This window comes from Lygodium microphyllum, chromosome 6 (genome assembly GCF_053477565.2).
Source record: "Lygodium microphyllum isolate KBCC chromosome 6, Lygodium_microphyllum_v1.1.10, whole genome shotgun sequence".
NCBI lineage: Eukaryota > Viridiplantae > Streptophyta > Polypodiopsida > Schizaeales > Lygodiaceae > Lygodium > Lygodium microphyllum.
Genome location: NC_141140.1, coordinates 49,005,505 through 49,029,821, shown reverse-complemented (window position 1 = coordinate 49,029,821; position 24,317 = coordinate 49,005,505). Strand labels below are relative to the sequence as shown.

The 24,317-nt window shown below is 41.4% G+C and overlaps 1 pseudogene; it reads left to right on the top strand.

The window, feature by feature from the left end:
• LOC148034535 (phosphoserine aminotransferase 1, chloroplastic-like) overlaps positions 1–23,383 on the top strand; it is a 47,833-nt pseudogene extending 24,450 nt beyond the window's left edge.
• The last annotated feature ends 934 nt before the right edge of the window (positions 23,384–24,317 follow it).

Sequence of the window (24,317 nt, the reverse complement as noted above, 5' to 3'; positions counted from 1 at the left end):
TGAAACATGCTTTAACACATGCACCTGCCTTGCAATTACTTGGTTTTAATCCACCATTCTTTCTAGTAGTCACTGATGCTAGTGGATCAAGAATAGGAGCTGTTCTCATGCAAGATTCACATCCCATAGCCTATTCTAGTTGCAAACTTAAACCTTCTAAGTTGAAGTACTCAACCTATGATAAAGAATTGTTAGCTATAGTACAAGCCTTATGTCAATGGAAACACCATTTGATGGGATCCCAATTTATGATTAAAATTGACGAGCAAAGTATCAAATATCTCCTTAGCCAGCTACAAATTTCTGACCATCATATTAAATGGTTTGCTTTCATTCAAAGTTTTTATCCACTTATCCAATATCAACCATGAAGAGAAAATGTTGTTGCCGATGCATTGAGTAGAAGGCCAAGTATCCATTATATTTCCATTCTATCCTTAGATTCCCTTACTCCTATGAAGAATACCTATGACCATGACCCCAATTTTCAAGCTGATTGGAACAAATTAGTTGCTCACAAGTGGATTCCAATTGATTCTTTGTCTTATTCTGATGGATTTATGTTTTATGAGAAAAGATTGTGTGTCACTGTTCAATTTAGATCATTTGTGTTGCACGAAATTCATTGTCCTCCATATCAAGGACATAGAGGCATTATTTCCACTTTAAGAACATTGATTGAAAATTTTTACTGGTCGCAAATGAAATCTGATGTTTCTAACTATGTTTATGAGTGTTTAATTTGCCAAAGAGTCAAGTGACACCATGGTAAGAAATATGGTTTGTTAATGCCTTTATCAATTCCTGGCCGTCATGGGAACATATTTCAATGGATTTTATAATTGGTTTGCCTAATACACAAGCTAATCATGATATAATTTGGACTATAGTAGATCGATTTAGTAAACAAGCATATTTTCTACTATGCAAGAAAACATTAACTGCATCTCAAGCTGCACAATTATTCTTGAAGACCATTTTCACTAACCATGGTTTGCCAAAAGTTATTATTTTTTATCATGTTTCTAGATTTTGTAATAATTTTTGGACTACTTTGTTTGCTAATTTGGGTACTAAGATTGATTTCTCATTTGCATTCCATCCTAAAAGTACAATTCTAGATCTTTTGCATGCATACACAATTTCAAATCCACAAACATGGGATACACATTTACATCTACTTCAACTTTCATACAATAATACACTGCATATAGCTACTCATAAAGCAACTTTTGAAATCATTTATGGACATAGATTTCCTACACCTATTACATCATTGTCCAATAAAGTTAAAGCTGCTGATGATATTGCCAATATGCATGCTACTATTTTTTCTCAAGTTAAAGATATGATTGCGAAAGCCCAGCAATTATACACTAAACAAGCTAATAAGAAAAGATAGGCCATGAGTTTCAATGTTGATGATTATGTATGGTTACACATTAAAAAGAGAAGATTACAAAGTGTTGAGAAACACCCTGTTGTTAAATTAGAACCTAGGTTTTATGGACCTTTCAAAATAATTCACAAGATCAATGCCAAATGCATTTAAATTAGAACTACCCAAACATTGGAAGATCCATAATACTTTTCATATCAGTTTGTTATGACCTTTTAGAGGCCAATTACCTGTCCACCCTGTCTATGAAAACCCTCCTTTGTTAGAAGAAGAAACTGAAATCCTCCTTGAACCTAAAACTATTCTAGACACTGACTTTCTGACCACTAGAACTGGTGGTAGATATTCTAGATATTTGGTTGAATTTAAAAATCATCATGTTGAAGAGGCCCAATGGATGCACGCCCGCAACCTAAGTGCTTACCCCTCACTGTTCACTCCACATTGAGCTAATAGCAATTGAGGACAATTGCTATCCCACCCCGAGGGTATGATGCCAGAAGGCATATTCCACAGTGGATTCCATGAGGCTTTTTAGTGGATTCTATAAAACTATTTATTTGCCGAGACTTGTACCCAAGGTGGATTCCTTGTGTGAGAAGTTGACGATGATGCCTATCCTTTTCAGGCGCTTGATTAATTTAATGTGCTCGTGGGTGATTCCACAAAATACTTATCAAATTAATGGATGTTTATGAGTTTAGAGTGTGCACTCGAATTAAATTAAGGTTAGGATAGAGTTCCAACCTATTTAATTATTTTGTAGCCGAAGACTGCTAGGTATTCACTATTGTTGGGTTTTATCTTATTATTTTCTAACAATTGTGAATGCTTCAGTTAATGTGTAGAGCATACAGCAGAGGCGTTGGGTAGTACTAGGTGATGATGTGAATCCAAATGCCTAGAAGAATTACTATTTTTGATGGGCGCATGCCTTATTACTAAAGGCGTGGTGCCAATATTTATTTAAGCACGATTATTTATTAAAGTGCTTGATACAATATTTATTATCTTGTATGTGTATAGGTGCTTAGTTAAATATTCATTATTTGATATTTGTATTTGGACACAACCCGATTTTTGGACACCCAAATGCCTTACTTTATATTTGGGCAAAAGCAAACACAAAAGTCAAAAGCATGCTATTTGTAAAGTGGGCTATTTTTTAGCTAAAAAATAAAATAAATTTATAAATACATGCCTTGTGAAGCACTCACACAAGGCATGGGGGGAGATTGCACCCAATTTGTCTTTTTGTCTCATGTCGTGCAAATTCTCTTTTGCTTTTTATGAAGGTTTTGTAGAGTTCTTTGTTCTCGAGACCTTCCGGCATTCACTACACGCACATACATCATCCGATCTACACACCATTTATTGGGCTAAGTTATCCACTCTTGGAATATTCTACGAGTGACTAAATTAACATCCTCTATGTAGAACTCTTCTCTTAGTTCCTTTTTAAATTCAACCTATTATGGCTCCTTTAGATAGAAGTGCATAATCATGCTTTTAACTCATGCACAATAAGCTAGACAAAGTATTGGCTCCATGCAAGTTGTGTAACTTCAAAAAAATTCATTTTGACCACATAAAAGTGCAAGCAAACCAAAATATTACATCCACTAAATAATTTAATTCATTTTCCATAGCCTACAAAGCCTTAACCACAATAGAATCCGATTTTGTAGAAGCTTGCATTTGTTGTTGCTCTTGAAAATTGCTACTACTGTGACTAAAAATACATATTAAAAGTTTGAATAAATTTCTTCATCTCATCACATCATCTCTCATGAGCCAATAAATATGCCTCTCATGGGTTGAAGAATGTAGTCTCACACGTTAAATAACTGTCTTTTGGCAACAAATAAAGCATATTGATGGAGTGGTCAATAACTCAAGTAATTTTAGATCAGAAATACTCTAAGAAAATCACATTCTTATTGGATTTTTCATTTGGAGCCACCAAAAAGAGAAAATGAATATTCTAAGAAATCTTAAAGGATTTGGAATGTTAGTACAGACCTTCCATCAAAAACTTGAGCACCAAAAACATCTTGGCATCCTTCATGCCCTTCAATTGGAACTCACTACCAATAAGAGGGCCAAAGTATTATTTCATCCTTTCATTAGATAGTGGGCTAAGAAACTCTATAACACTTTCCTCCTCAAGATGGATATGCTTGTCCACCAACTAAGGAGAGAGCTCATAGGTTTATACGTGGAGCTTCGCATTGTTTTCCTAAGCGAGTTGCATATAGGTTTACATTGTGTGGGGATGAATTGGAGTTTCTCCTCTAGGTAGATCTTACAAACTCATGAAAATCTATTGTATGTTCAATAAAGTCTAGAATCCATTTGGGAAGAGGATCCAATGGAGAGGCATCCTACAGTAGGCATTTAGCTTGCCCAACTATTGACACACATCACATTTCTTGACACAATAATCTCAATAGAAAATGTTATCTAGAAATACTTGGTGAGCTTCCTCCATGATAGCATCCTTTTTCATAGTCAAAACTACTCTCTTTAAAATTCCAACAATATTTAAATGATCAAGAAATCCTAGAGTAACCTTGAATTGTTGTCTATGAAGCACAACCACTTGCATTGGTTAGGGTAGTTGAGAATCTCTATTCAGTAGAGATGTAAAGTTGAGTTGTCGCAGCTACAAAATTTTATATATCCAAAAAGTCAACATTAACACCCTTTAGATCTTCCCCATTCTATAGTTAGGACAAAAGAACTACAATTATAACATGGAAGACAAACATGTATCTCAACAAATAATGGAAAAAGTGCTCAAATGAGTGGATCATTCCCAAATGTTCATTTGTGATTATCAAATAGGTTCTTTCAGTTGGAGACAACATTCTACTAGGATAATATATGGGTTAGTCCCATCCCCTACAACCTTCTTCGGTAAGCACACTTTCCATTGTAATATCTAAGAATTAGTAAACACATGAAATTCTAGTCAAAGGAAACCAAAATTGGATCCTTAGAAAACATATTGTACAATCTCCTAAAAGCCAAATCACATTCCTCATTTTAGGAAGAATCAAATTTTGGCACGTATGCCAAGTTTTTTAGAGGGATGGCTACATGAGCTAGAATTTGTAAATGCCTTCCATGCCAATTGACATGGCCAATGAACTATGAGACTACATTTAAGAACTTGAACATCCATGGTGGCAAAATTTTTATTTAGGTCAATAGCAACACTATTATAAGAAATAGCATGCCTTGATAGCATATTTCCTTTAATTGCAAAACTAGAGGGGTTATACTTGTAAGAAAAGTTGTTTGTGGTTAAAATCATGGTTCATGGACCAAAGTGGGCACATGTGTAAGAGTTAGTGACTGAAAAACTTGTTCATAATTATGATGCAAGAGTTGTGATCAAACATTTATAGCTAATGCTATAAGAATTAAGAAGCATTTTTTCAAGGTTACTGGTAATGTACATGGATGTACATATCCACCAAATTAAGATACATGTTTGCTTGCATAAATGTGTAGCCAAACTTAAGAAAAATGAAGTCAAAATTAATAAAAACTGAGGGGACTTAATGATAGCATAACATCTATTGCCAATATGGATGAGATTTGGCAAGAGAGGTAGGCTCCCTTCATATAGAAGAAGAGAGATAATATGAATCACATGCATGCTTTGCTAGAGATAGCACAAGTTTGCAATCATCTAAAGAGGAAATATTGTCGCCCTCACAGGAAAACCACCAAGACCCATGGACCTCTTATTGCTTTAAGTGTTTCAATCTGAGAGCTATGGCTACCTCTCACATAGCCGTGCACACTCTTCCACGAGTCTGCCGATGGCTCCACGATTCAAGATGAGACCTTGATAAAACTCCATCTCCAAGCTTTGTGCTTCAACCTCCATAGGCATGTGTGCAAGAAGGGGGAAGAGAAGAAGATGATGATAAAGAGAGGAGAAGAAGAGCTTCTCCATGGTCCCTGACTCCCTTCCACACACTCTCTCCCTCTCTCATGCATAAGAAGGAAGTAAGAGCAATAACCAAGAAGAGAGAAAGTTTGGTCACACACAATAATGAGCTTCTTTTTTCATTTCTTGACTTATATATATGCCCTTATCCCTTCCTTGGGCAGTTATCCCCTTTTTGGTCAAGGCCAATTCCTCTATTCTACTTTTTTTCTCCTTCTTATTAGCATAGGCATCAACCCATACCTATCATTCTTTACGATTTGTACCATCGACACTCTTTTACAAAATGAATTGCAATACACACAGTGCTTTTCTTGCCAGCATATCACAGTGTGCTTACTATTGTGTGATTCCTTTTGCATTTGAGGCTGAGTAAGATTAGATCTCTTTAGCAAGGGAGTAAGCATCCAAGTCCAATAAACCATTGAGTACAAGGGAACAATCTTCAACTATATGAAGGACCAAAACAAATACTATAAAGAGGAAAAGCTACCATAGAGGAGCTGCCTAGTGGTAGTGGTGTTAGCCTTATCAAAGTTGTGCATGTTAACACCACTAAGGGTTCCAATTTGCAAGCCATTACAAGAGGAAAAAAGGTTAAAGAAGGTGACAAGGATAATGTAAAACCTATTGAGACAAACCCTAAATGGAATGATAAGGGGATGCAAGCCCTAACCCTGATGTGGAAGTCGATCCCTTAAAAGCAGTTGATGGAAAAATTGACCCCAATAAGGGGCTATAAAAGAAGAAGGTAAAAGCTAAGAAAGAGATGCCAAAGCCTATTCAACAACCAAGAGAAAGAATGGTTTGGAAAGAGAAGGGAACCATTGCGAGCTATCATGAATTTGACTTAGTGAGTTCTCTTTGCAAGGTAAAGCCTGATGTGAATCTCATACAATTAATCAAGTTATCTCTAGGAGTGCATAAAGAGTTCAAAAATATTATTTATACTAAGTATATCATTGAGTTATTGGGAATAGCTTAGGTGAAAAATTATTATTTTGAACACACTAAAAAGGATTGCCCAAGGATAGCAGCATATATTGATGGTATATTAGTAGAACATGCCATTGTGGATATGGGATCCTCCGTCAATATTATGAGCTCAAAATTGATGGAAAGATTAAGATTAGAAATCCAGAAAAATGCTTCCACAATTCTTCAAATGGAAAATGACAGTTTAAGGTAACTTGAAGGTTGCATTACCAAAGTCCACGTGACTGTCACTAATGTGGAATGCATTGCAGACTTTAGGATTATTAGGTTTGCAGGGGCTAAGCTATCAAGTATTGCTAGGATTGCCATGGATCTTACAATCCGATTGTCAAGTTGATATACCTCTGATGGTGGTCTCATTTTTTGGTAGAGGTGCCCAACGTGTGATAATGGATGCATACCCTAAAGCTCCTCAAAGTGAGAGAGTGCCTTTATCTTCATCAAAAATAGATACATTAGGTGATCCATCTGGTAGTGGGACCTCATCAAGTGATAAATCAAAAGAGGGATCCATTACAGAGAATATCTACCAGGTGACTCTAAATGAGCTGATAGAAGCTCAAGATAGAATAAGAGACGCAGATGTGATCAAGTTGGACCTTAGTACATTGAATGATCCATGGCAAATTAAATTAGGGGTCTATGCTCCGTCTAGAAGAAAGAAAGGACTACATGCCTCGATTCAAGAATTTTGTGATATCTTCACCTAGAGTTATGATAATTTGAGGGGTATTTCTCCCAGTTTAGTTGTGCATACCATTCCTTTGAAGAAAAGTAGCCGCCCTGTGCGACAAAAAGTGAGGCATATGCCTTTTGAGCCAAGGGATGGACTATTTGAGGAGCCGCAAAAATTGTGTGATGATGGCCTTATATTTTTTGTACAACACATGGAGTGGTGTTTGCCAATAGCTGTCAGGAAAAAGAAGATGTGTAAAAAGGTGTTCTAACCCTGAAAAAAGGAAAAAGAAATGAAACGAAAGAAAAATCAAAGAGCAGATAATCGTCCCCTTGTTGAGATGGCAAGCTCAACACATGTGAACATTGATGATGGACCACTTGGCTAGATGAGTTTGCACGTCTACACTTAGCATGTTGGTGGTCATTATGATACTCACATGGCCACTAACTTATCACTTATTATATTTAGTTTGTTACACCTACTTACAGTTGGCAAAGATATAACGCCAGTTGATTAGTGTAGTCGGTTATGCACTGTTTGACTTAGAATGCCACTTTTCTTTATGTTATATCTTATCTATACTTTGTATACATTGTATAGTGTGTGGAAGAAGAAGAAGAAACCAGCAAGAAAACGTTTTGGCCTCCATCTCTCTTCTTGTGTTCTTGAGTAAGCTTCCTCTTGTGTATACAATGTGTGTTTGGTGCAGCAGCTCAAGCATATCCCCCCATCACGTGATTCTTGACATGGTAACAGAGCCGTGCCATTGAGAGAGGTTGATTTTGAAGGCTGAAGTGAAGGAGAAGAAGCAAGGTTCGAGCAAGCAAGCAACGGGTAAGAAGCTCTCCCATTCATCCACTCTCTCTCTTGGATAGTGCCTGTGGAGGCACCAAAATTAGGGTCGAGCAAAAATCTCAGATTGCTGTGAGATTTGGTGTGCAAGAAGATCATTGTATATTCTATAGATAAGCCCTTTAGGTTTTTTTTCGTAGTTATTTTGGGCGTTTGAGGCCATTTTAGGCCTCGTTTTAGAGCTGCAAGGTTGAGGACAACAGTTTCAGGGTACACTATGATTTCGGCTATATTGACCGAAAGAGGGTGCACAGGTTATAGATTGCAAATCTGTAACTTTTGAGGTGTTTGCAGGAAGCAAACATAAGGTTTATTTGCAAGTAGGTTGCAGATTAAATGTACTATTGAGTAATAAGTGAAAAAGGTTACTTGGTGTACTGCTATGCACTTGTGAAAGATTGCAGAAGACTACCTTCTTGTGTTGCATCCTTGTTTGTGATAATGGCAGAGAATAGTGGAAATCCTTTTATTGAGAAGCTCGACAAGAACAACTACCCTTCATGGAAGTTCCGTGTGACGAATTTCCTCATTGGAAAAGGCCTTTATGGATTTATTTCAGGTAAAGAAAAGGAGCCAAAGCTAGGTATCCCACCGACTGCAGATGAGTTAAAAGCATGGAAAGAGTGGAATGCAAAAGACAAAAAGGTGATGTACTGGCTATCTGCAGTCATTGATAATACTATGCTGGGACATATAAGGAATGCAAAAACTTCACATGCAGCTTGGACAATTTTTAAGAGCATGTTTTCAGTAAATACAAAGGCACGAAAGATTCAACTCAAGCAAGAGCTGAGTGCCTTGAAGAAGGGGAAAATGTCAGTCAATGAGTATGTGTTGAAGGTGAGGAGTATTGCAGATGCGTTAGCAACGATTGATGCAATGTCGGATGATGATGATTTGGTTTCATCCACTCTGAGTGGCCTTAACAATGAGAAGGCATGGAAATCATTTGTTACTTCAGTATATGTACGAAACCATTTCCAAATTTTGATGAGCTGATCTCTCTCATGATTACTGAAGAGATCAATATGCAGGGTGATTCGTCTGAAAGAAATGGTAAACAGGTCCAAGCATTTTACTCGAGTTTAGGAAGGGGACGTGGTAGATCCTCTTCAAGAGGCCGTGGTATGGGACGTGCTGGCGATAACCAACAAAACGGGTTCAATCAACAGTTTGGTGAAATGCAGGTTTTTGAAGGGAGAGGAAACTTTAGAGGCAGGGGGAGCTCTAGAGGAAGAGGTGGATGGCAGAACAAAGGATCTGGAAATTTTGCTATTGTTTGCCATTATTGTGGCAAAATAGAACATATTGCAGCCAATTGTTATGCTAAGAAGGATGATATTCACAGTGGTAAGTTGTAGCAAGGAAACTATGCATCGTCTTCACAACAGAATGAAGACAAAAATGAGCGTTTGTTTGTTATGCATCATATGATGAATGCAGTTATAGGAAAGGGGACACATGATGATATATGGTATGTCGATTTGCGTGCATCTAATCATATGACCAGTCATGTTGAATGGTTTGGAGAGATGCAAGACTTACAAAACCCAGGTTATGTGCAGACGGGTGATGATTCATGCTACCCAATTTCACACATTGGAAAGGGGGAGGGGGTAAAAGTGGAAAATGGATGAAAACTCAAATCAGGGATTGAATTTCAAAGGGAAGAATGAATGTGTAAAATGGATGGATTGATTGGTATGAGAATTCTCATTTTTTGTGTTATATCCTTCATCATCAGACACTAATCTTTCTAGTCATTTTACCTTCTATGCAAGAGATGTCCTTTTAAAGAGAACTAATTGTGGGATATTCTGTCGCAACAGGAACCTAAATGGCAGGTCAACAGGATAAAGCCAACAGGATCCCCCTCTTAGAGGAGAAGAATAGAATATATGGATTAGCCATGAAAATATGAGTATTCAATCAATTAAAATACCACAACATCCACAATTTGGAAGGAGCGACGACATCCAAGGAGGAAATGGTACAAATAATAGAATGATATAATCTTGCCAAATACCTAGAAAAGGTGGGGCAAGACATTGACCACAACAAATGTATAGAATTCCTAAGAACTTTTGATATCCAAAGGAATAGCATAACTGTAACCATCAAGAAAGGAGAAACCTTTAGAAGGGTGGAAGTTACCCTCAATCCAAAAATTGTGGAGAAGAGTGTGGGATTAGTAGAGAAGCCACATAAGAGGCCAAATAGGATATATATGGGGTGCTAGGAATGGACAAAAAAGGTCCACATAAATGATGGAATCAGCTTGGCTGACATTCTAACCGCACCATTCACTGGCTGTAAGAAAAAATGGTCCATATGCTCTTCTCAAGCTAGAGATATAACACTCTCATGAATAGAATAAGTCTAACATTGCTAGAGAGCCTTGCAGAAAACACCCTAGATGAGGTAAATTGAAACACCTACACCTCAAAGATAATATAGACATTAGCAAATGTACTAGCCACAGCACCAAGGGTAGTAGAAAGGGAGTCTCTAGCTACCACAACAGAGTTAGAGAGGAAAGAACTTGCTTGCAAGGCTTCAACCATAGGCTTTGGAGGAGTATTATAACAACCATAAGAAGAACCCATAAGAAGAACCCAGTCCACCTCATAAGAAAACAGAGAGCTATAAAAAGTGAAGGAGGAATTGAAGAGGATTAAAGAATAGTGTAGGAAAAAAGCATGAAGAGAATAAAGTGTAGCTAAAGTAATAGGAGTAGAAGAAGATAGCCCTAGCCATTCGAAGATTAGTGGAATTGGTGATGATGAGCCCAATACGAGATGACATACCAAGCACAAGTGCAACAATGGAAGAGAAAGGACCAAGATTGGTGGTGGAAGGCAAGAGTAAATCCCCTCTATACCCAAGCTCACTTGTCACGGTCATCCCTACAATCACCCCTACACAAGGAATTCCTAAAGGGGTGGTCAATGAAAGCAACATCATGGCCTAGGTGCAGTACTAGTAAGTAAATTGCAAAAAATTGCACCTATACCTAGCAAAGGAGCCCCCTTTGAAAGAACAAAGAGGCCAAGAACAGTAGCAAAGCCAATGCACAATCACACCAAGGGCCAAAGGTACCTCATTTAGAAGTATCAACTACTTTGGTTCCTTTAGCCATGCACAATACTAAAGATCATGACGAATTGGTAAAAGAGCTTCAAAACCAAATCGACAAGATGATAGAGGAGAAAAAGGCCACTTTTGTAGAGCTAAAAGAGGAGAAGATCACATTTGCAACCTATCAGGTGAAAAAAATGAGGGTGATGATTATCATCCAGTAGGAAAATCATTGCATTGAAAGAGACCTTAAAGGCAAGGGAAGGAGAAGAGATCCTAAAGGAATTGTATGATGAAGAAAGAGAGAACCACATTTCCCTAGAAAACATGTGCATCTTCAACTCCAGGGAAAACATGCATCTAGAGCTAGAAATAAAGGAGTTCAAGAGGCAAAGAGAAGAGGCAAGGATAGAGTTGTAGGTGGCAAGGACCCAAAGAGATGAAGATACCATGATGAAACTGGCATAGATGCACAATCAACTTCAAGCAACTCTCCATGAGGAAGCCATACTGAGGGAACAAGTAGAATGCAAAAACCAGGAGCAGCAACAAATGCACACATTGTGGTGGGAGCAGGAGTACATGATTGCCACCCTAGTCTAGTACCAAAATCAAGGGCTAGAGCAGATGAAAGAGAAAGCAAAGAAATGGGTAGCCAATGATGAAGATAGAGTCAAAGACTTAGCTTACAAGCTGGTCCATTCCGAAAGAAAATGCCTCCTTGCAAAAGGCAAAGCATGGCTGTGGAGAAGAAACACTAGGAGAAGTAAAGAGAAAACTAGAATTGGCAAGGAGGCTATTGTAACATGGACTTCATGCCAAGGCACTCGAGCCTAGCACCAGATTGGGAGTAGAGGAGCAACGAGCCCATCTAATTTGAGTTGCCTTAACCTCATAAGAACTTGCACGAGTAGGGCTTGGGGAGCTAGAGCAACAAATGTAACCGTCTCAATAAGAGCCAACGAAGCCAATTCAAGAAGAAGAGCCTGATTTTGAACAAGACCAACAAGAGAAAGAACAAGTGTAGGAACCAAGCCCCCCTCTATATCCACAAGTATAACCAGAAGAACAAGGGAAGAAAGATGTGTTAGATATGATCAATGCCCCACCCTCATTAGGTGCTACCAATGATCCATGGTGCTCAAAGTTGTAAGGCCCCCATTATGAGGAGAAGCCAAATGTGAGCACGGACATTGGTTGAGTCCTGACTTGTATATCAGATGAGGTCTATGTGACCAGATGGCAAAATGGTGACTCTTGTGGGTCTAATCTTTGGGTTAGACGGAGTGGTTAAGCTGGTAGCAACTCGAGGCACATTGCATTGAGTTGTAGTGTAAGGGAGTTAAAAGGGGCCCCTATTGTGGGGTCCGGGGGCAGCGCCCCTGGCTCGATGGTAAAGGGAATATTCCCTAGCCGACTAGTGGAGGCTCATATGGTAGGTTGGTCAGCAGGCCGACCTAACGACATTCGCCAGCTATAAAAGTTAAACCCCTTTGCAGCCATCTCTCACTCATCTTTCACCCAGTCAGAGTTGTTGTTCCAGCTAGCCTTAAGCTCTTCACCTATCTTTTGTCTAGATCGCCATCTAAGCTTCACACAGTGGAACCGCACGGGTGGACAGAGCCATCTTTGTATCAGCTGTTTGGAGTTAAAGAATTTACTGATTCTCCTCTTATCTGTTGTGTACTCTCTGTCTATTTCTCAGATTCTGTTCGCTGCGCCGTGTAATATTTTACATGGTATCACAGCCCAGGGGGCTCTAGAGATCGAAGAGTGTGCAAGAGGCAAAGGCTTCAACAGCAAAGAGAAACTATGTCGACTTCTGGAAGCAGTTCTGGCGCATCAGGAAGCGGTGCAGGAGGTGGTGTTGCTATACCGGCTATTCAAACACTGAGGATTCTTCCACCAACCTTCAGCGAAGGCAAGTTAGATGGTACAAACTACACCTTGTGGAAGTTCAAAATTACAACTATCCTTGATTCTTATGAGCTTCTGGAGACTGTGCTGGGGACTGATGCAAAACCACAGCCTACCCTCGCCCCATCAAATCCTAGTGTGATGATTCCTCCGAATGCAGATCTTCTACGAGCTTGGAAATGAAGGAATGCAGATGCATTGTGTGCCTTAGTTACAAGCTGTTCTGACAGTGTTCTGACTTTGATTCAGCATACAACCAAAGCGTCAGAGGCTTGGAATGTACTAAGGAGTCAGTATGAAACACCAAACCAAACGAGGATTCAAAACTTGGAGAATCAACTAGCAGCGGAGAAGTTTGCTGAAGGAGAGACGGTTGAAGCATTCATCATTGCGCGACCAGATGATTGGCGTTGGGATACAAAAGACTAGTGAAGAGCTAGCTCGGAGGTGTCTTTGGATTTGTCCACAAAAGTTTGATGGACTAGTAACTGCCCTTAATACTCAGGTGAGACCTCAAGCTTTGAATTTTGAGGAGTTTTGTGCATTATTAATGGAGGAGGAGTTGAGGCTGAAAGCCCGAGAAGGAAGCAACAATGGAGATGCTGCATTCTCTGCCAATGCAAAAGGCAAAGGTGGTTCCTTCACCAAAAATGATGGTGACAAAAAGAAAAAGGGCGGAAAGAAGAAGTTTCAAGGAGAGTGCTTCTACTGCAAGAGGAAAGGACATGCAATTGTAGATTGTCGTGTCAAGAAGGCAGATGAAAAGAATGGTACCCTTAAAAGTAAAGGGAAAGAGACAGCCAATACGGCTGAAGCAGAGCTAGAATTATTCATGGCGACCATTGAGGAAGTGTGCTCCTCAGCGCAAGAAGAATCTACCACTGACTCATGGGTGTTGGATAGTGGGGCCTCCCGTCACATGACCAACAAGAAAGGTCTATACAGTTCTATGCAGCCTCTACAAGAATCCATCACTGTGATGGTTGGAAATGATGCTAAATGCCCTGCTGCAGGCACAGGTACTATTTCTTTTATTGCTGTAAATGGTGAAGTCAAAAAGCTTTCAAATGTGTTGTATGTTCCCGAAATCAGGAGAAATTTATTATCAGTTGCCATAACTGATCTTGGTCATGAAGTGAGGTTCAAGAAGACAGGTCCAGAAATTATTGATAGTGCTGGCACAATTGTTGGCAAAGGAGAAAGAAGGAACAACCTGTATGAGCTAAGTGCTCTTACAGCCACCGCTGGAGTGGGCACAAGTAAGCTTTGGCATGAAAGGTTTGGACACATCGGATTTGCAGTATTAAAGGAGATGCAAAAGCAAGGTATGGTTGCTCACCTACCTACAATAACTGAATTGAAGGAACCATGTGAAGCTTGTATGATGGGCAAGCAACAGAGAAAGACATTTCCACAAGAAAGCGAGAATAGAGCACAGGCTCCTCTAGAGTTGGTGCATGCTGACTTGTGTGGTAAGATGCCTACACAGGCCTTGGGGGGATCTTCTTATTTTATGTTGATTGTCAACGACTACAGTAGGAAGATGTGGGTGTACTTCCTTCGTGATAAGGATCAAGCTTTTGGTAAGTTTAAAGAATGGCTAATACTTGTTGAGAATGAAACAGGGAAAAGTGTGAAGAAATTTAGAACAGATGGTGGTGGTGAGTTCAACTCAAAGGAGTTTGAAGGCTTTTGCAAGAGCAAAGGGACCAAGCATCAATTGATGACGCCTCACACACCTCAACAGAACGGTGTTGTGGAACGCAGGAATCGCACCATTGTGGAGATGGCAAGATGCATGCTAAAGGGAAAGGGATTGCCTAACCATTTTTGGGCTGAAACTGTTAATACTGCAGTCTACATTCTACATCGGAGCTATACAAAGGCTCTCAAGGGAAAAACAACTCATGAGGCTTACACTGGTAAGAAACCATCTATCTCACATTTCAGAATTTTTGGATGTGAATGTTATGCACATGTTCCAGATGAGAAGAGAAACAAGTTACAACCAAAAAGCAGAAAATGTATCTTCTTGGGTTATAGTGATGAGCAGAAGGCTTACAAATTATATGACCAAGAGGCAAAGAAGATCATCGCGAGCCGTGATGTGGTGTTCAAGGAGGAGCCGCATATAGTGGAGGAGGAGAAGGCAAGTTCCTCCACTTTATCATCAAGCGAAGAAGTAGTCCACTATGAACCTGTCCCGAGAGCTATCCCTATCCTTAAGGAGGAGGAAGCATCATCTTCAGATGATGAGAAAAAAGTTCATCAACCTAACATCACCCCACCGGAAAAGCCATTGCCGCGCTAGGTGAAGCAACTCTATGACCACAATAATCCTATGCCTGCATCTGTTGAGGAGAAGGCAAACGGCCCAAGGAGGTCTCAGAGAATAGAGGAGCAAAGGAGGGCTTCTGCTCACATAGTCAATATGGCCTTGATGGTTGAGATTATGAGAGAAGTAAAGGAGCCAATTGACTTAGAAGAAGCACTAGCAGATCCATCATGGAAGGCTGCTATGAGGCGGAGTATGACAGCATAATGAAGAATGACACTTGGGAGCTAGTGGATCAACTAGCAAAGCGGAAGGTTATTGGCACCAAGTGGATCTGGAAGGTAAAGTACAAGGCTGATGATACCTTAGAAAAGTACAAAGCTAGACTGGTTGCCCAAGGATTTTCACAAGTTGAAGGGTTTGATTTTCAAGAGTCATTTTCCCCAACTGCTAGAATGACCACTATTCGCACGGTACTTGCAGTGGCTGCCCACAAGAAGTGGCCAGTGTACCAAATGGATGTTAAGTCAGCGTTCTTAAATGGTGACCTCAAGGAGGAGGTGTACGTGGCTCAGCCACCAGGGTTTGAGGCCCCCCATTCTGAGAACAAAGTGTGTAACCTGAAGAAGGCATTGTATGGGATGAAACAAGCCCCCACAGCATGGTACCAGCGGATAGATAGGTTCTTTTTAAACCTAAACTTCAAAAGATGTGCCTCAGATGCTAACTTGTATATTTAAAGGGATGGTAAAAAGTCTGTAGTGATTGTCCTATATGTGGACGACCTTCTTATTATAGGTGACTATGAAGATATGATCAACCAAACTCGAAAGGCTTTGAGTTCTGAGTTTGAAATGACAGACTTGGGCTTGCTGCACTATTGTTTGGGGATTGAAGTCTGGCAAGAGCCAGGAAAGATCTTCATCTCTCAGAAGAAGTATGCATGGGAGATCTTGAAGGCATTTGGCATGACCGAGTGCAAGGAGATAGCTACACCTATGGAGGTGAATGCAAGGTTATCCGTCAAGGATACATCAGCACTAGCAGACATTGGGAGGTATAGGAGGTTGGTCGGCAGTCTGATCTACTTGTGTAACACCAAACCAGATATCAATTTTGTTGTTGGTGTTTTGAGCAGGTTCTCAAACAAACCTCATGAGAGTCATTGGAAGGCTGGGATGCGGGTGCTCAGATACTTGAAGAAAACTCTTGACTATGGTATCACATACAGTTTCGGAACTTCTCTTGTGGGGAACTGTGACTCAGATTGGGCAGGAGACATTGATTCCAGGAAGTCAGTTTCTGGTTATTGTTTCTCTTTGGGTTCAGGAAATTTCTCTTGGATTAGTAAGAAGCAACCAACAGTGGCATTGTCTTCTACCGAAGCAGAGTACAAGGCAGCTTGTTTTGCTGCATGTGAAGCCGTATGGTTGAGAAGGATTCTATGGCATATGGGAGTGCAGGATGAAGAACCGACTGTGCTAAGATGTGACAATTAGAGTTGCATCACCATTGCCAAAAATCTAGTGTTTCATGCATGCATCAAACACATAGAGATCCAGTATCACTATGTGCGTGATTTGATGGAGGATGGGATAGTGGAACTCGTCTACTGTCCAACAGAGGAGAATGGAGCAGATATCTTCACCAAACCACTTACAAAGTATCTGCTTCAAGTTCATCTTCAGAGACTCGGCATTGGTCGAGAAGATAGTTCACCTATGGGTGGACATTGAGGGGGGGTATTAGATATGATCAATGCCCCACCCTCATTAGGTGCTACCAATGATCCATGATGCTCAAAGTTGTAAGGCCCCCGTTATGAGGAGAAGCCAAATGTGAGCCCGGACATTGGTTGAGTCCTGACTTGTATATCAGATGAGGTCTATGTGACTGGATGGCAAAAAGGTGACTGTTGTGGGTCTAATCTTTGGGTTAGACGGAGTGGTTAAGCTAGTAGCAACTCGAGGCGCATTGCATCGAGTTGCGGTGTAAGGGAGTTAAAAGGGGCCCCTATTGTGGGGTCCGGGGGCCGTTGAAGCGGCCCCTAGCTAGGGGGTCCCAGGGGGGACCAGCGGCCCCCCTGGCGGGGGTCCGAGGGCAGCGCCCCTGGCCCGATGGTAAAGGGAATATTCCCTGGCCGACTAGTGGAGGCTCATATGGTAGGTCGTCAGCAGGCCGACCTAACAACCTTCGCTGGCTATAAAAGCTAAACCCCTTCGCAGCCATCTCTCACTCATCTTTCACCAGTCAGAGTTGTTGTTCCAGCTAGCCTTAAGCTCTTCACCTATCTTCTGTCTAGATCGCCATCTAAGCTTCATACAGTGGAAGCGCACAGGTGGACAGAGCCATCTTTGTATCAATTGTTTAGAGTTAAAGAATTTACTGATTCTCCTCTTATCTGTTGTGTACTCTCTATCTCTTTCTCAGATTCTGTTCGCTGCGCCGTGTAATATTTTACAAGATGTGCCACCTAAACGGATGGTGGAGATGAGGCAAAAATGGAAAGAACAAGTGAAACTCACCCATAGGATGCTCCAACCCAAGAGGCATTCTTCTTTGTATTGAAAGACAATGTTTTATGGATATGTTGGATAGGCATGGTAGTAGAGCATTTGTAGTTTACCCACATGAGATTGTAATGAAGGAGATCTAGCTAGCCTAACTAAGGGAGAGAAGAGAGAGAAATACTACATGAGAAGAAGAAGAGTGAGAAAGATAGGAATAAGAGAGAGACAGAGAGAAAGAGAGAGGAAGAAGGAGAAGCCATGAGAGCTGAAGAGAGGTGGAAGAGATATTTCTTGATAATTCCGTGATGCCTGAGGAAACTCTCTTACATCTTTTATACCATCAGTGTGACTAGTATTTTCCCGTATGCCCAAACCATCCCATCTCATGAAGTTTTTGTCCTCAAAAAAAGGGAGGAGCAGGGAGGGGAGGCTACAGAGTACTACTCTACGTGTGATACAAGAGAAATAAGCAAGGGCATCCATGTCATGAAAACAAGGCCCTGGATGGAGTGGACAGTGTGCAAGTCTGCTGTAGGAGGAAGTCAGTCATAACTTTGGGCAGAAGACTCTGAACAGGATGAATGAGGTGTCCTTGCGGAGCCTAGAAGATATACTTTCAGCCCATGTGGGTAAGGTGGGGTTGAAAATAATTCAGGACCAAAACTGTTGCAAAATAGATGGCTGTCTAGAAGCCGGGTATGATGTCCAAGACAGGATTGTTGTAGGGAGAACAACCATAACTTCCCATAGGAAACTCCGATCGGGACAAGTGAGGTGTTGTTACTAAAGAGCCCTTGAGGTGTACTTTCATCCCGTGTAGGTAAGGTGGGGCTGAGAATAGCTCAGGACCAAAATTGGTGCAAAATAGATGGTTGTCTAGAAGTAGGCTATAGTCCAAACAGGGGCACAGTGTGGTCAAGATCCAACCAATGCAACCTCCTTGAGGTGGGAAAACTCATCCCCAAAATAGAGGCTGAGCACCAAGAAGCTTCCTCTAGAGGTAGGCCTTGTCTTTTAATCAAGTACTCATGAATGGACTGACTATAAAGTTTATTTTCATGCTGTCCTATGACCGTTTCAGGCATATATTGAATAAGGCCCTCTTCATCCATGGGGGGCAGTTCCTCCACATAATCTTTGGGGGTGCCTATGAATGGCTTCAATTGGCTCACATGGAATACATTATGTATCTTGGTGTCAGGGGGGAATTGGAGGTGCTAGGCTAGGTCTCCAACTTTCTTAAGGATTGTGTACGGCCCATAGTAATGATGTGCCAACTTGTTGTAAGAGCCATCTTTAAGTGTAGCATAACGGGACTCGGGGACCTTGAGGAGTACCAATTTGCCTTCTTGGAAGTCAAGAGGGCACCTCTTTGCATCCACATAGAGCTTCATGTGCTCTTGAGCCTTTTTGAGATTGACCTTCCATTGTTGAAGCAAGGCCCCAACTCTTCTTTCCCAAGGGGGTTAAGCTTCTCACTGAAGACCACAGTGGGGAGGGGCATCCGATAACCATACAATGCCTCAAAGGGGAATACTCCAATACTCAAATGAGTGGAGTTGTTGTAAGCAAACTCTGCCAAATGTAGCCACATATCCCAAGCATTCTACACATCATGAAAAAAATGTATCAAGTAGGTCTCAAGCCACTTGTTAACCCACTCAGTTTGCCCATCCGTTTGGGGATGATAGATGGCCCATGGAGCTCAAAACCGTCTGCCAAAATTGACTCATAAATTTGGTATCCCAGTCGTGCACTATGACATGTGGCAATCCATGAAACTTGAATACATACTCCATAAATTGAGTGGCAACTTGAGATGTTATAAATTGAGATTTTGTAGGGATGAAATGGGTTGCTTTAGTGAGGTAGTCAACTACCACATACATGTTGTTCCAACCAAGCCAAATGTGGGGCAGCCACCGGGGTCAAAAGGGAACCCATCTGGAGAATCATAAAATTGATCCAGGTCAAGATCCTCTTCAAATTTTGCATTTTCAACATGTGTCATCATCGGTGGTGTGTCATGTGGGTCCTCATTGATTCTATCACAATCTTCCAACACATACATGCTATTAAACCTAACAATGGCATTCTTAAATGGGCATTGGGATGCATGATCGGGTGTGTATTTATCCCCACACTTAAAGCTTAAACCCTTAGCCTTTTGATCCTTGACAACATCTGAGAAAATGAATCTTTGGCCACTCTAACCTAAGGCATTCTGAGTCTTACTTTCAACATACTTGGTGTCACCTTTGGGCAGAGGTGCTATCCCAAAACTGCCATGTATTCTCTCAACATTAAAAGTGGGATAAGTTGGTATCTTGGGGTTGCCATTCAATGCATTGTTGCTATGATAATTTCTAGCATATGGGGGCTTCCTAGTGGGATATCTTTGATGTCCTAAAATGGGTTGCATGCCCTCATTGTGGCGGTATTTCCTGCCATACCATTCAGCCAACTCTATGGCGCCAAACAAGGCGGTTGTCTTTTGAGCCATTACATTAGCTGAGAGATTCAAATCCAACCCATAAATGTATTTATGCAGTTTGAGCTCATCATTGACAGCTTCCATATACATAGATAGGTTCATAAACTAGTTAGTATACTCCCGCACTGTGAAATTACACTAATCAAAATGATACCATTGCCTTGCCAAACATTCCTTCTCAGCCAGGGAGACAAAAACTTGAACCATATGCATCTTGAAATCTTCCCAATCATGAAACTATTGGTTTTCCCTTTGAATGTACCTCCACCATGTGTGGGCAAAGCCCTCCAAGTGAAGGGAGGCGAAGACAATTTTGGCCTCATTGGTACAAGGGTAAATGAGGAAGTAGGCTTCAAGTTTAGAGGTCCATTCCTCTAACTCGGTCGAGAATGAGGATTGCCCATTAAATTTAGTAAATACAATCTTGTCACGTAATTCATTTGGGCCCTGCTACCCATGCATGCCATGTGCTGCATGCTTCCCATATATACCTTGTTGCCCATACATGCCTTGCTGACCAGAATGTCGTTGGGTGCCATGTTGCCGATGCATTATACGTGGGCCAAACTGATTATTAGGGCCTTGCTGACCAAAATTTCCATGTTACCCATGTGCACCTGTTTTAGGGCCTTGCTGCTCAAAATTTCCATGCTACCCATGCAGTACATGCAAACCAAATTGAACATTATGGCCTTGTTGCCCAAAACTGCCATGTGCATGCTGCTCATTAACATGTGCATGCTACCCATGTGCACCATGCATACTATGCTGCCCAAAATTTCCATTTTTCCCTTGCACATACCTTCCACTACCGGGGAGTTGTTGTCCCAAGGATGGGCTGGAAGGGTTCGGATGGGAGGATGGGCTCATCATGTCACATAGAGGGCTCGCCCAGCTCATAGGTGCTATGGGGAAAACCATGGGTGCTACCAAAACCTTGCCAGCCACGTCCCGTCTCCAAGGGGAGAGGGCACTTGTTCTCACGAGGAGGACCATGCTGCTTGGGCTGAGCCGAGGAGGGTGAGAGGGTGGAGATGAGTGTGCCCATGCGCTCTACGAGCAAGTCCGTCTTAGCCATCATCTTGATATGATGTTGTTCTTGGCAAATTTCCATCTCCCTATGGCATTGTTCCAGCTCTTGATGCCGCTCAGCATGATGGGTCTCATGTTGGCATAGTGTGTCATTAAGCATAGCAAAACGGTTTGTTTCGGGGGCACCTTCTTCAAGCATGTCACGATCCTCTTGGGTGGAGCTAGGATCATTCATAGATGCACAAGAATCTCTAAACTTGCGCTAGAAGTCCTGGGCCTTGGCTTTACCCTTATGACTTGCCATACTAGGCGCAGTCCACCGGACCCCCTGTCACAAAAACTGCAATATCTTGAGCTAGGGAGCTCTGATTGCCAAGCTTCTTGATTCAAAACAGAGCCCTTGATCCCCTGTACAAGGCAATGCAAAAATATTTCTCACAATAGATACGCAGAATTTTCTGTAATTGAATTTTCAGGGCTGAGATAGGGTACACCTATCTCCCATTGCATACATCCACCATACATCCATCAAGTCATACATGTTCTCTACCAATACATGTGGATTTAGCCATCATACATCCACCAAGTCATACATTTTCTCTGCTAATATATGTGTATACATCCATCATACATCCATCGAGTCATACATTTGTTGTCCATACATGTGCAAGCTGCTTGGATGTCAATGATTGGGGCTCATGCCACCAATTTAGAGTACGTGCACCTGTAAACAGATTTTGGGCTTTGGATCACCAGGAGGTGGGCAAAGTTGTGCATCCCTTCAGGGTCTTTGATGGCAAGGGGGTGTCACCCCTCTTTTATCTTGCCACCTCGCCTAGCATCGAGCTTTTCCTCACCTGGAATATATATGGTAGACATTTATTATTAAGCAACCAGCATGATATGCATTTACAAATTGAGGATTGGGCCTTTCATGATATGCATGATCAATAAGGAAAATGGGATGGGGAAAGGGGTTACCTCTGCAAATTAGTGACTCACTAATTGCATCACTTACTCTTTTTTACAATTTTTGGCTTGATGATCAAGAATCAAGACCAAGCACGGTTATGGGTTAGGAGTTAAATTCTCAACCAATAGGAAAGAAATTTGAAGTGTGCTTAGTCATGCACGCATTCCAAGAAGTGCATAATGGAAGAAGGAAATCAATAGGTGATCCATAGCTTCAGCCTAAACAAGAATTCATGTAATTCTTTAATCTCTCCAAGCAAGAGGTTGGGCTCAGCAAGTGGTTGGAGAAGAGAGACCAAGACCCATGAGACATACATTGCTTAAGCTTGGGATGATGGCCGCGTCTTCAACTTTGCCACCAGCTCCACTACCCTCCCTGCCTCCGTTGTCAAGAAGATAAAGGAGGAGCTCTACAACTGGCATGGATGCTGCATGAGCATCATGGAGGTGAGCCACCGCAGCAAGGAGTTCCTGTCTATGATCCAGAATGTTGAATCTGCCCTTAGATCCCTCCTCAACATCCCGAAAGATTACACCATCTTCTTCCCACAGGGAAGGGTCACCACACAATTTTCAAGCATTTGTGCAAATGAGACCATCCATGGGGTAGAGTTCAAAGATTACCCTCCCCCCTTCAGGTGACACCCTTCTTGTTGCAGACTGTGGATGTGTCAAAATTTGGCCCCAGGATCACAGAAAAACATTGGTCCTTGTGGTGTAACTATTGTGATTGTTCTCAAGGACCTTCTGGGTAAGGCTCAGCTTATAACTCCTGTAATGCTAGACTACAAGATCCATGTAGACACAACAATTCTCTGTACAACACACCGCCATGCTTTGGAATCTATGTCTGTGGCCTTGTGTTTGATGATCTGTTGGACAAAGGAGGCCTAGAAGAAGTAGAGAAGCACAACTTTAAGAAGGCTAAGCTTATGTATGACACAATTGATGAGAGCAATAATCTTCAAGTGCCTGATAGAGAAGTCAGTGCGTTCACTGATGAATGTTCCCTTCACCATTGAGACTCCAGAGTTAGAGGCACAGTTTATCAAAGAAGCAGCAGCGCAGGAAATGGTGCAGCTCAAGCACCATCGTCCTATTGGTGGCATTACGGGGGCAGCCCTGAGGGCTTCAGCAGGGTATGGGGTGGCACTCAAGTACTCCAAGGTGAGCCCAAGGTCTCAAGGCAGTGGATCTTGCAAGATTTTGGGCTAGAGCTTCCATGGCAGCTTAAAGGTCTTGAGAGAAAGAAGGGGAAAAACTCACTTTTGTAAAAGATAGTCACGGTTACTCTTTTCCCCAAGTCCACAGGGGTCTTATTGGAAGAGGCAACCCCTAAACTTACTCTGTGAAGTAAAAATGAGCAGCCATTTTTGCCCTTTTGCCTCCAGATGCGGTCAAACCTCCAGTGAGCTCCCCAAGAAAGGCTGCAATAGTCTTCAAGAAGCCTGACAACTTGTCTGAATACCCCCTATGTACCTGTGGGAACTATGTAACTGGGATTTTCTCTCTGTGAAGAACTATATGGAACCTAAATCTAAGGGAAGAAGAAGGAAAAAGGACAAGGCTCTGATACCAATTGTAATGAAGGAGACCTAGCTAGCCTAACTAAGGGAGAGAAGAGAGAGAAAGACTGCAGGTGAAGAAAAAAAGGAGAGAGAAAGACAAGAAGGAGAGAGAGAGAGAGAGAGAGAAAGAGAGAGGAAGAAGGAGAAGTCATGAGAGCTGAAGAGAGGTGGAAGAGAGATTTCTTGTAATTCTATGATGCTTGAGGAAACCCTCTTACACCTTTTATACTATTAGTGTGACCGGTATTTTCCTGTATGCTCGGTTCATTACAAAGATTAGATGTGTTGATCCTAAGGTTGTGGTATTGATAGTGATATCCACTATTCCTCACATTCCTTGGAATCTTTGATAGCCCATTCCAGTGCCTAAAGTGCATCTAGAAAAATTGATAGAGCTATTGAATGAGAGGATTTATATAGGGTTACTTGAGCCATTTTTAGCACCCTATTCGAAAAAATGGTTCACAATGCCTAAGAAGAATGGATCTCTTAGGTTTATTCATGATTTGTAACCAGTGGATAGGGTGACAATCAGGAATGTTGGTGTAGGTCCAATTGTGGATGAGTTTATTGAGGCTTTT